We start from the raw sequence: 13,615 nt of genomic DNA on the forward strand, positions 1-13,615 counted from the left end.
ACTCCGTGTCTGGCCTCAGGTGTCTCCCTCTCTTCTCCTCTCCTGAGTCTAGGTTCCTTCTACTTATTCTCTCTGCCAGCCAGCCCCGCCTGTCCCTCTACTGTCTGGCTATTGGCCTGTCAGGTTTTTTTGTTTTTGTTTTTGTTTTTTTTTTTTTTTTTGAGACAGGGTCTCTTTGTATATCTCTGGCTGTCCTGGAACTCACTCTGTAGACCAGGCTGGCCTTGAACTCACGGAGATCTGCCTACCTCTGCCTCCCAAGTGCTGGATTAAAGGCATGCAACACCTGCCCAGCTCCATTCAGCTTTTTATTAGACCAATCAGGTGCCTTAGGCAGGCAAGATAAAATGGCAACACATCTTTACATAATTTAACAAATGCGGCATAAACAAATGTAGCACATATTTCCATCATTAGGCAGATGCAGCACACCTTTACATCTGTAGGTAAGTTGGTTGCAAAAGGCGAATTTTGCAACTCTGTGGGTTTGGTGTCCTGACTACCTGGGGAGTCAGGCAACACCTTGAGCTGTTTAGGACAGCTCTGATGGCTGAACTGCAAGGAGACAGTTCAACCCTGGAGGGAGAGGTAACCTGGATACCTCAAGCTGCTCAGAACAACAGCTCTGCCCTAAAGGTATCCCAGACACTTAGAGCTGTTTAGCACAGCTCTGACAGTTGGAACTGCAAGGAGACAGTTCAGCCCTGGAGGGGGAGGTATCCCTGACACCTTGAGCGCTCAGAACAACAGCTCTGCCCTGAAGGTGTCCCAGACACCTGGAGCTGTTTAGCGCAGCTCTGACGGCTGCAACTGCAAAGAAGCAGCCCAACCCTGGAAGGGAAATTTTTCTGACTTCTCGGGAGAGTCAGGATTGGAACTGCTTCAGTATCCTGACTATTCAGGAAAGTCAGGCTATACCTGGTGTGATGGTGGATGGTCTCCCTGCAGGATATAGCAATCCTGCTCCTCTCCGGGAGAGCTGCTACAGCTGAGCTTTGCTCAGTCCCCACTTAAGGGGCTTCCTAGCAGAGCTCTGCATCTCCAGTTTAAGAAATTGCAAAAATGTAGCAATCTCCTCCTGCTTAGTGTTACCAGCTCCCGCTTGCTCAATCCACTATGGGATGTCTTAGCAAGGTTCTTCTGTTCCGCTTCCCCCTTGCTCAATCCACTGTGGGATGTCCCAGCAAGGTTCTTCTGTGCACCAGTGAATAAGGGTCTTCACACCCAAAACTCTTTGGAGAAAGAGATTTATTTGGGAAGAAGGAGTCCAGGAGAGTAGCTGCCTCTACCAGGGTAGAGAGAACAGCTCACAACTGACCAGGCAGGGCAGTTTTTATAGGATGTCCTGGCTTTTTTTTTTTTTTTTTTTAAGATTTATTTATTATGTATACAGAAGAAGGCACCAGATCTCATTACAGATGGTTGTGAGCCACCATGTGGTTTCTGGGAATTTGACTCAGGACCTCTGGAAGAGCAGTCGGTGCTTTTAGCCTCTGAGCCATCTCTCCAGCCCCTTCTTGGATTTTTAACACTATGTCTAAGGCCAGGGCACATTTCTTTTACTGACTCTGATTCTAGGGACCAAGAGTGTTATTTTGGTACTACTTTCAGAGTCAGGGCATATTTCCTGGGTTCTGGGTTTGGGGATAAAGTGTTCATTTCTCTGGCTCAGGTCCCAACTGAGCTGTGTTTCTTTCCCTGGTCCTGGACCCTAGGGCCAGTATTCTACTGTCCTGTTCTGTGATTGGTTAGTTTCACAAGTCAGTTGGATAGGGCCAGAGATGGCTCTGATCTGAGCCAAACTGTGTTTCTTTCACTGGCCTTATCTGGGCCATATTTCCCTGGTTCTGGGCTCCAGGGTTAGGGTGGGTTTCTTTAGCCAGCCCCTTTTGCCTACAACATCGTTAAAGTAATATTCCATAACAGGATTGTGAGTTTGAGGACTGCCTGGGCTACATAGATGTTCCAGATCAGCATTGGCTGTGCAGTGAGACCCTGTCTCAATAACAAAACAGTAGCTTTTTACTTCCAGACAGCCATCATGGGTTACACACCCCCCCAAGGGAAAAGCCTGTCCAAATGGGCTCTGCCGTATGGCTGAAACATCCCCCATAAGGTTGAAGTTGACCTCTGACAATGCAGAGTAAAGCCAGACTCTCTCAGAGACTGGAATGGCCCAGAAGAGTTCACACAGTGTTGTGCAAGTACATTTGTGACTAGCAATAAAATCTTGAGAGTTTCAGAAGTCCTCGGGACTTGCTCCTGAACCCCTGAAGTGCTCTGCCACTTAACTGTGAAAGCAGTTGCCTTCTACAAGCATCTTGAGAGGAACAGAAAGGGGAATGAATGAAGCTAATTCCATTTGATTCAGACAGAGACCTGAACTCAGATTGGCTCCTTCAGTATAAGACTCTTCCCCAAGCTGGGAGGTGGTGGTGGCACACGCCTTTAATCCCAGCACTTGGGAGGCAGAGGCAGTCTCTATGAGTTCAAAGGCAGCCCAGTCCACAGGGCGAGTTCCAGGACAGCCATGGCTACACAGAGAAACCCTGGCTGAAAAACAAAACAAAACAGTAACAGCAAAAGACTCTCCCTCTCTGTATCATGTAGTCCCCTGCCAACCCCTCCCCTGAACTCCAGCTAGGAGTCATTTGGCCTCTGCCTTCGGGGTATAAATTGATCTCCTGTACTCTAGCAATAAAATCACTTTAAATAATAGTAATAAAAAATAGGCCAGGCGGTGGTGGCGCACACCTTTAGTCCCAGCACTTGGGAGGTAGAGGCAGGTGGATCTTTGGACAGGCTTTTCCCTGTCTTTAAATCTGTATATTGTTAAAAACTAAGGCCTGGCATGGGGGCACACACCTTTAGTCCCAGCACTCACCAGGTGGAGATAGGCAGATCTCAAAAACAATCAGATGAAAAAGATGAAAGGCAAATACTTCGGACTCAGTACAAGATACGGCTCCCACAATTCCAGCTGGTGAGGCTCCATGTTCTTGCTATCGGTCAGACTGAATTTGGATACTGGATGATGGGGTCCTTTCCATGGTAGAAGGCAGGCAGCCATTGGCAACACTGTCTTAGTGGAGCCATGCTCATTAAAAGAGTTGCACTGAGTCAGTCCATCATATTATGACCACCTACTATGTGCAAGGCATGAGGGGCGGAGAAGGCGGCAAAGCACGGTGGTGTCATCCTGTAAGTCATCTAGAGAGCCAAGAGAAGAGGGAGTGAAAAGAGAGACAGAGAGAAAGGGGAAGGAACTAGAGACAGGTGATATGAGGAACATAAAACCAGGCGACTGGGATTAATGAGTGACCGGAAGACAAAGGGGTGATATGGAGGAGCCACACAATGTCTCTTGAAGTACTTGACTTCCGAGTGTAGCTGTGAAAGGCCATCCTCTGTGTTAAAGACCTCTGTGCCGAGTCCCCAGGCAGCTGGGTGTGTTGAGGGCACAGCCTCCGTGGCCCCATGTTGCCAGGCTTTGATTCAGAATATAGGCTCTCCAAGAGTTTGGTTTTGATGCAGTCACAGGGGAGTGACAGGCTCTTTTTTATACTCTGAAAAGATCACTTCAGGACTGCTGGGAATGTACCAGAAGGAGCATGACAGGAAGTGGGGAACAGGCTGGTTAAGGAGACTACTGTGGTTCAGGCTACAAAAGGTGGTGGGGTGCCTATCTAGCGTGTATAGGACCTTGAGTGCTGTCCCCCTGCAGCACTGCAAAGAAATAAAAACACAAATCTCCTAAACAGGAGGACTAGGGATGAAGCTCAGCTGACTGGAGACGGTGAAAACTGCCCCGTTGTACAAATGGGGGGTCTTGCAAATGAGTCAGATGTGAGGGTTGAGTGACAGAAATCAGAGATGCCGACCCAACTAGCCCTGAAACCTAGTAAAACCGAGACGGGGAGCTGGGGGAGGAGCTGGGGGAGCTGGGGGAGCTGGGGGAGGAGCTGGGGGAGCTGGGGAGGAGCTGGGGGAGCTGGGGGAGCTGGGGGAGCTGGGGAGGAGCTGGGGGGGCTGGGGGAGGAGCGGGGGGAGGAGCTGGGGGGGGAGCTGGGGGAGGAGCTGGGGAGGAGCTGGGGAGGGGGGGGGGGAGGAGCTGGGGGAGGAGCTGGGGGAGCTGGGGAGGAGCTGGGGAGGAGCTGGGGGAGCTGGGGGAGCTGGGGGAGGAGCTGGGGGAGCTGGGGGAGCTGGAGAGCTGGGGGAGCTGGAGAGCTGGGGGAGCTGGGGGGAGCTGGGGGGAGCTGGAGAGCTGGGGGAGCTGGAGAGCTGGGGGAGCTGGGGGAGCTGGAGAGCTGGGGGAGCTGGAGAGCTGGGGGAGCTGGGGGAGCTGGGGGGAGCTGGGGGAGGAGCTGGGGGAGCTGGGGGAGGAGCTGGGGGAGGAGCTGGGGGAGGAGCTGGGGGAGCTGGGGGAGGAGCTGGGGGAGCTGGGGGAGGAGCTGGGGGAGGAGCTGGGAGAGGAGCCGGGGGTTGCTGGGGGAGGAGCTGGGGGAGCTGGGGGAGGAGCTGGGGGAGGAGCTGGGGGAGCTGGGGGGAGGAGCTAGGGTGTACCTTTAATGAGATGGAGATGTTGGGAGACATCGTTTATTCACATCTGTCTCCTCCCTGGATAACCTGCAGTATTCAGACACATCAATGCTTTTTTTTTTTTTTTTTCTTGGTTTTTTTAAAGACAGAGTTTCTCTGTGTAGCCCTGGCTGTCCTGGAACTCACTCTGCAGACCAGGCTGGCCTCGAACTCAGAGATCTGCCTGCACTGCCTCCCGAGCACTGGGATTAAAGGTGTGCACCACCACCGCCCGGCTGAAGCATCAGTTCTTTTTTTTTTTTTTTTTTAAATTATGTATACAGAAGAGGGTGCCAGATCTCATTACAGATGGTTGTGAGTCACCATGTGGGTGCTGGGAATTGAACTCAGGACCTCTGGAAGAGCAGTTGGTGCTCTTAACCTCTGAGCCATCTCTCCAGCCCCAGCATCAGTTCTTACTTGTGTGGCTCCAACAAAATATCTCAGAGGCAGTTGTCTTTGGGCCAGTGGTAAGACATATATACATATATAATAAAACAGGGCCAGGGGCATAGTGCATTGGTAGAGCACTTGCCTAGCACACTCAAGGCCCTGCATTCAGTACCCAGCACCCACACCCACCCACCTGCCCTCTCACACACAGGAACAACACCCCATGGCCCACTCTGAGGTAAGTGTCTGTTGCATTTTCTTCCTCCAAGCATCATGGTGAGGAGGGTGTGATGGACCAGAGAGACTCACCTCGTGGTGCCTGGGAAGCAAAGACAGGCTGGCCTCAACAGGGCAATGAAGTTCCAGCATATGAATTTTTTGGCCTACACATGCACACACACACACACACACACACAGAGAGAGAGAGAGAGAGAGAGAGAGAGAGAGAGAGAGAGAGAGAGAGAGAGAATTAAAACCAGCCATTGTGGTGCTCGCCCATAATCTCAGCCTCAGCAACATGATGGCTTTCAGGCAAACCCGGGTTATGTGAGACTCTGTCTGAAAATAAAATCAAAGGGACAGAGAAAGGAAGGAGGGAAGGAGACCGATTTAGCAATAGGTCTACCTTAAGGGCTGACGTGAAGATTAATAAGAGTTTCTTCTGGTGTGTGATGATAGGCACAGAGCTGTGCCCCTACCTATGAACTATTGCTACCAGCCATTTTCCTTCATTTGACCCCATTGTGTCACCATTATTTTTGGAACCCAGTGTTTGGAGTCTAGTACTCAGAGTGGGTGCTTTATGTCATCAGCGTCACATCCGCCTTCACGCTGTGTCACCCTGGGGCTCTGGGGTTTAAAACGGACCCCACGGAATCTAAAACCAGGAGACTCTTGCTTCTGTGTTTGGATTGATTGCCCAAAAAACAAATGTAAGGCCCGCTAACAGACCACCTGGATTCTCCAGCGTTTCCACCCTCAGGCCCCTGCTGTCCCTTGTCGTCCATTTTGCTTGGTTTGAAAGAGAAAACTGGCTTAGCCAGCTCAGAAAACAACGAGCACTCTGGGCTTGAAGGAAGAAAATGCGACAGACACTTATCTCAGAGTGGGCCGTGGGGTGTTCTGTTCCTGTGGGTCTCTCTCTCCCTCTTCGTCTTTTTCCAGTTCTCCCTGCCTCCTCTCCTCCCTTCCTCTCTCTCTCTATTATGCAGCTCTGGCTGTCCTGGAACTATGTAGACCAGGTTGGCCTCCGACTCTGAGATCTGCTGGGATTAAAGGCGTCTGCCACCCCCAGGCTCCTCCTCTCTCTCTGCAGCCCATCCAGATAGCATTTCGGGAGTCAGTACTGTGAATTCTGGGGTTGCATTCAGGTCTTCAGGCTTCTACAGCAAGGGCTTCTATGCTCTGAACCATCGCACTGGTCCTCTTTGTGTGTGTGTGTGTGTGTGTGTGTGTGTGTGTGTGTGTGTGTGTTTGAGAAAGGGTTTCTCTGCGTAACAACCCTGGCTGTCCTATAACTTGATTTGTAGATGAGACTGGCCTCGAACTCACAGAGATCCACCTGCTTTTGCTCCCAGGAGCTGGGATTAAAGGCGTGCACCATCACCGACCGGCTGAGCTCTCTATTTTTTTTTTTTTTTTTTTTTTAGCTCCCTATTTTTAATGAATATAGAAACTCACCCTTGAATTTCCTCTTGGATTTGTACTTCATTTGGTCAAATGGGATTTTCTGTACTTTTATCCCAAGGAAGAAAAGTGTCGGTAAAAAACATAGGTGGGGAGCATGCACATCTGTCACAGTGACTAACTGACGAATGAATGAATGGAGGTCCTAACGCTGACAACAATGCACAACCAGAAACTCTAACATGCCGCTGAGTGCAAAATGACACCATTAGAAAAAAAGCTTGCTAGTTCCTTATAAATTTAAAATTTCCCTTACCACAAGATCCTGCAATCTCGTTCCTAGGAATTCACCAAAGAGAACAACACACACACACACACACACACACACACACACACACAACCAATCCACAAATGTTTATACAGCTTTTTCCTACATGTGAAAACCGGAAACCACACAAATGTCCACTGACAGTGGGTACACAATGGTATATCCATACGATGGAATGCTATTCAGCAATAAAAAGGAACAATTTATTGGTCCATGAATCAATCAAGCATTATGCTAGGTGAAGGAAAGCCAATTGAAGTCTACATGTGGAACCAGGCATAGTGGCTCAGGCCTGTAATCTCAACGTTCTAGGGGCTGAGGCAGGAGATTACCCTGGGTCCAAGGTCAGATTGGGCTATGCAGTGAGTTCCAGGCTAGCCTGGGCTATAGTGTGAAAACCCAGTCTCTAAATGGAAACAAATAAAGATGGCTACATTTGTGGCTATAAGTATGGCTCAGTGGGAGAGCTCTGGTCTAGTACCTCAAAGCCCTGGGTTCAAACTCCAGCATCAGGGGTGGGGTGGTACAGAGGTCATGGAATTCCCGAAAAAGCAAACAGTAAGACCAAAAAATGGTGTTGTCTGGGGTTGGACATGTTCCACACAAGGTGCTATGTTTGGGCGACATTTTTTGTGTTGTTTGTTTGGTTGTTTGTTTGTTTTGTTTTTGTTTTTCAAGACAGGGTTTCTCTGTAGCTTTGGAGCCTGTCCTGGAACTCACTTGAAGACCAGGCTGTCCTCGAACTCACAGAGATCCACCTGCCTATGCTTCTCAAGTGCTGGGATTACAGGCATGCGCCACCACCGCCTGGTGACATTGTGGTTTTTTTGTTTTTGTTTTTTGGTTTTTTTTTTTTTTGGTTTTTTTTTTGCCAGAGCTGAGGACCAAACCCAGGGCCTTGTGCTTGCTAGGCAAGTGCTCTACCACTGAGCTAAATCCCCAAACCTGATTTTTTTAAAATTATTTTTGAGGCAAGTTCTCTCAGTGGTCTGTCTAGTGCTCCATGATTCAGCTAAACCGATTGATCAGAGAGACCCAGGAATCCACCTAGCTCTACCTCTCCCCCACACTCGGATTATATATGTGTGCCCCAGCCCCCATTTTTTTAAAATGTGGGGTGTCAGGAATCAAACTCAGGTTTACATTGCAAACCACTGAGCCTCACCTAGCCTCAAGAGAACTCTTTTTGTAGTTTGTGTGAAACGGAATCTCATGTAGCCCAGGCTGGCCTCAAATTCTGAGTAGCTAAGGATGACCACGAACTTCTGATGATCCTGCCGGAGAGGATCATGGATTTCCCTAATGCTGGAATTATTAAGTATGCAAAAGCATGTCCAATTTAGGCAGTTCTGGGGACTAAACCCCTGGGGGAGGGAAAGTCTCTGGCCCTGATCCCTTGGGAATTCTAGAAGGGGACAGTCAAATACCACTTACTTCTTAAGGGCCATACCAGAGACCCCAGCTAAGAGTTTCAGGGACTCAGTGAAGAGGGCCTGCAGAGCAAGGTCCCCGGGAACCCATTCCACAACTCTTCTCACTTTGCTGGGAGTGGTGGAGGGCAGGTGGAAGCCAAGGCCTGCACTCAGGCAAATGTTCTCGAACCGAGTTATAGCTTCAGCTTACAACAGATGCTTTCTAGTCCAAACATTAGTGCTGTGGCAACTCTGACCTTTTCCTCACTGGGCAAGGAAAGGCGGCACTCCCCTTGTTAAAGAAACATTTCCACAGGGAACTGAGGAAACCTCCGGAGAGCCTGGGCTTTGACCCTTGATCCTTGGTTTCTGGTGACGACAAACCCCCCTTGACAACACATGGACAGGCCAACCTGGGCTACAAGACAGTGTCTCAAAACAAGAGACAGGTTAGAACAGGGATGTATCTCTGTGCTAGGAGCACAAGGCCCTGAGTTCTACACCCAATGTTATTGGGGAAACTGAGGTTCTCTGTCTCTTCTAAGGAATTGAAATACACTATTTTGATAGAATAATTTATTTGTGTGTATGTGTATTTGCCTGCATGGGTTTTGTGGTTGTGAGCTGCCATGCCTATTTGACACTTGGAAGGGAACCTGGGTCCTCTGCAAGAGTAGAAAGTGTTCTTCATCTCTGAGCCATCTCTCTGGCCCCAGGAGGAAGCTCAAGGACAATTTTAATGGAGTTTAAGAGAAAAATCTAGAATGGGTTATATGAAAACTCCCAGTAACTACCATGAAGAGAGTTGGAGAGAAGTGATGCCTTTGAAGTTACAGATGGAATAGAAATAGAGATATTTATTTATTTATTATTTATTTATTTAGGGTTTTCCAGACAGAGTTTCTCTGTGTAGCTTTGCGTCTTTCCTGGAACTCACTTGGTAGCCCAGGCCGGCCTTGAACTCACAGAGATCCTCGTGGCTCTGCCTGCCAAGTGCTGGGATTAAAGGCGTGTGCCACCACTGCCCACCGAGATATTTATTAAGAAAGGGTAAAACCCTCCATCGGGCTTAGGGTGGAACCCAAAGCATCCAGCCAGGGTTTGTCTTTTGTAGCTGCCAACCTCTCGGGTGGGCCTGTGTCTCTGTTTCCCACCACGTTCTCTTCCTTAGATGATGCCAGGACAGGATGGGCTTCTCGTCCCCAGAAGACTGGCTTCTGTCACATGTTCATCCCAACACGATTTTTCTCAGTTCCCATTCTTGACCCACCGGCACCACCGAAAGAGGAAAAAATATTAAATCATTGAGCTTGTTTAGGAAATGATACCAAAAAGGAAAAGAGAGAGAGAGAGTTAGCCTCCATTATATTACTAATGCCTTCCTTTGGGCAGTTGCGTGTTGTTTTTCCATTTTAATGAACACACATCCAGCTTTGCCCTCACCACTGCCTAAGCAGTGAGACTTTAGGTTTAGGGTCCCAGATCTGCCTAGGCACCACCTGTCTGCCTCCCTAGACTTGGTCTTCACAACTCTTAAGACGTCAGTTGAGCTCAGGGGGTAATGGACCCTTCCATGCTCAGAACCTAGAGACCTAACTCCTGGCATTAGCCCCAAGGTCTCCAGCCCATGGGCAGGAGGGAGATTCAACACAGCATAAGTTCATCAGTCTTGATTGTACCCCTTTTAAGGCAAGCCTCTCTCAAAAGCTAAACATGGATTTCACCAATGCAAGAGGAAGTGTTCAATGCTCTGGACACAACTGGCCTATGCCAGTCATCTGGGAGGCAGCTCTTTCCAGGATGATTGCCTAACCCCTTTGTTAAACAGGAACTCCCTCAGGTCCTTCCTATGAAGAAGTCTCCAGAAGGTCAGTGGCTCCTCCTCCCCTGCAGTCTTTGCTCTCAGATGGCTGGCATTCTCCTTGGTAAACAATTTCTTTTATAATATCATTGACATCTAAAACGAAATGAAATCGGAACATTGCCGATGTCTTGTTGCCATGGAAACGATGTCAAGCCTGAGAGCCTCCAGGAGATGTGGGTGCTGGGAGCCTTCTTCCCAAGCACTGGGGCAGTAAAGGATTGGGCACTGGACAAGGCTAAAGAGCTTTCCTATTAGATGAGCCGCAGCTTGGGTCACACACACACACACACACACACACACACACACACACACACACACACATCATGTTCAACACAGAACTGTGCCACCAGCGGAAACATAATCCAGACTAGTTTCAGTGTCTGTAGAGGGCTGGGTCAGTACAGAACATACCAGCCAAACATTCCACGTCTGCAAATGTACATCTTAAACTCTATTAAGGATCAAAAAAGAAAAAAAGAAAAGGGCGGGGGATGAGAGGAAGACATAAAAAACAATACACTTCAAAAACTCAAGAAACTCCCTTATTAAGGCCATAAACAAAGCATCTCCGATTCTTTAGCATGGCTGCTTATTTGTATGGCTGCACACTGGAGAATTGGCTGGGTGGGGGAATCAGGGGAGGCTTCGAGAGTATGACACTATTGTCTTTTCTCATGTGGTGTACTTGCCAGTGATGGTTTTTGTTTGTTTGTTTGGCTTTTTTTTTTTTTTTTTTTTTTTTGAGCTGAGGATCGAACCCAGGGCCTTGTGCTTGCTAGGCAAGCACTCTACCACTGAGCTAAATCCCCAGCCCCCTGTTAGCAGTGTGTATCAGTGAGCTGTAATCACGCCACACAAAGGATACAAGCACCAAAGCCGATTTGTGCTGCATACTACATGGTGTTACTGTATTTGACTTCTTGATAACTTGGGTTGCTGCTGCCATCTGAGTCCCAGATAGAAATCAGTTCCCATACACAGTACCTTCTCAAGATGAATGTCTATGCATGAAGTCATGGGATGTCGGGCTGTACCTGACATGGGCTACACATCCTCCCTGGAACTCAAGAGCCAGTGTTCTTAATTGACTGATGATGTGTGTGTATGCTTTGTTTTGTTGTGTTGTGTTTTTGCTTTTAATGTTGTCTAGGTTGGCCACAAAGTTGCATGTCACCCAGAGTGGCCTTTACTCTGATCCTGCCTCCACTTTGCAGGTGCTGGGATTACAGGCAGCCACCACCATCTCCAGTTTGACACTGAGTTCATGAACTTGAGATAAATCATTAACACTATTTTAATCACCCCCCACCACCACTGCCAAACACTTAATTGCTCTGTCATGGATTTCAAATAATTTGCTAAGTGCCCTCAGAATTTTCTGGCTGTTCTATTAAGATGATTCTCATATCACTTGGAAATTAGGAATCTCTTCGTGTGACATATGACATTTAATTTTTTTTCTTTACCAGAGGAGAGCGCGAACGCAGTCCCCCACTACCACAAATTATGCAGTTGAGTTTCCCGCATTTGGGGAAATCACAGGGGTCAGCACATCCGGAGTGCAATGGATAAGCCTCGCCCTGGGAAAACCACCTTCGTGATCATGGTATCTCCCCTGCCAGGTAAGTATATATGACATTTAATTAAAAAAAAAAAAAGTAGTCTCAAGGAAAAAAAAAATCTCAGTATACAGCCCATACTGCTCTTGAATGTTTAGTCTTCTTGCCTCTGGGATTACAGGGGTGCACCACTACCAAGTCTGCTGTTTGGTCAACTTTTCCTGGGCAGACACAAACATCGACCTCCTCCCCTCATACAGTTCCAGAGATAGACCAAAGTAGACCATCCTGTCAAGATTCAACTTTGGGAACCAATGACTTTGCCGGGCTTTCTAACAGAAGCATGGGTGAGGGGGTACTTTCAGCCCTGTGGCTGACCCCCAAATAACTACATCATTGAAAAGTCTCTCTTCCAATTGCTGCATAGATGACGTCATTCATCTACTTAGCCCTCCACACTACCTCACCATCCTGGCTGAGACCACATGTAGGGTGGAAGGCATGGCTGGGATCTCAGGTGAGGGTCTAATGAGCTTCTTCACTGCCTTCTGGGGGGACGTCCAATGGGCCCAATTACAAGGGCACCTGCAAGCAGGCACAGCTGCTTTGATGGGCACGCTGTCATGCTCAAAGTTGGTTCCTGGCTTGTTCTCAACAGTTGGCCGGCGCTCACAGGTGCCAGTATTGAAATATCTAGCTCACGTTCATATGGGCAGGCGCTGGGTTATCTTTTTCTTTTAATCATTCTTAATGGAAAGCAACAGTTTTTCTCCCTCCAAAACAAAACAATCAACAGTCCTGGAAAAAAAAAAGCTAGACTTCCTCAGTTCTTAGTTCTAAGTTTTGTGCTTCCAGTGGTCACAATGGGATTTCTCTCAGGTGCTCAGGATCAGCGGCACTTGCTCTCTTGCTGGTTCCTCTCCACCATATTTGTTTTTTTAGAACAGGACTCATCACTGAACCCGGTCCTGGCCAATCCAGAAAGACTGGCCAAAAGCTGGCCCTTTTTGTTGACATAATGCATTCCAGGCAGGCCTCAAACCCAACTTGTCTCTGAGGAGGACCTGGACATGTCATTGTCCAGTGTGGTATGCAGTGCTGGGGATCAGACCCTGGGCTGATACTCATTGGTCGTACATCTTTGCTGAGCTGTTTTCCTTGCCCCTAGACTTGGACTTTTTTGTTTGTTTTCGAGACAGGGTTTCTCTGTAGTTTTGGAAGCTGTCCTGGAACTTGCTTTGTAGACCAGGCTGGCCTTGAACTCAGAGATCCACCTGCCTCTGCCTCCCGAGTGCTGGGATTAAAGGCATGCACCACCACTACTCGGCGACTTGGAAATTTTAAATAATGTTAAACATCTTTTCTTTCTTTCTTTCTTTTTTTTTTTTTTTAAATGACAAACTCTTTTGTATTTGTCAGAGATTTAGGGGGAAGAGAAAGGGAGAGAGAAGAAAACCATGACATTTTGGTGTGTGTTTAAACCTATCAAAAGGGTCCTATACAGAAATGTCAAAGCGGGCTGCTGCTACAGAGGGCTTCTTTCCAGCTCATCTGTAGTTTTAGTTTTGTTTGACACAAGGTCTCTCTCCATATAGCCCTGGGTGTCCTGGAACTCTCTATAGACCAGGCTGGCCTCAAACTCCCACATGCTGGGATTAAAGGCGTGGGCCACCACCTGGTCATAAGCTTTTTGTATTTTCAGTGTCTTACACAGTTGGCCAGGCAGGTCTTGGTGAAATCCTCTCATCCTAGTGCCCCCAGTGCCAAGGTTACTGCATCAGCCACCAGGCCCACAAAATCCCAGCTTTGCCCGGGGGTTTCATTTTACGGTCTCAGAGCCTTGGTTTCCTTTAAA

The 13,615-nt window shown here is 48.3% G+C and overlaps 1 non-coding gene across 1 annotated transcript; it reads right to left on the reverse strand.

Annotated features, from left to right (window-relative positions):
* Nucleotides 1-11,667: 11,667 nt before the first annotated feature.
* LOC118590497 lies at nucleotides 11,668-11,831 on the reverse strand. The gene has a single exon (XR_004945792.1). It is a non-coding gene; the product is annotated as a U1 spliceosomal RNA (small nuclear RNA).
* Between the last annotated feature and the right edge of the window lie 1,784 nt (nucleotides 11,832-13,615).

Source organism: Onychomys torridus, chromosome 8 (genome assembly GCF_903995425.1).
Source record: "Onychomys torridus chromosome 8, mOncTor1.1, whole genome shotgun sequence".
Taxonomy (NCBI): Eukaryota; Metazoa; Chordata; class Mammalia; order Rodentia; family Cricetidae; genus Onychomys; species Onychomys torridus.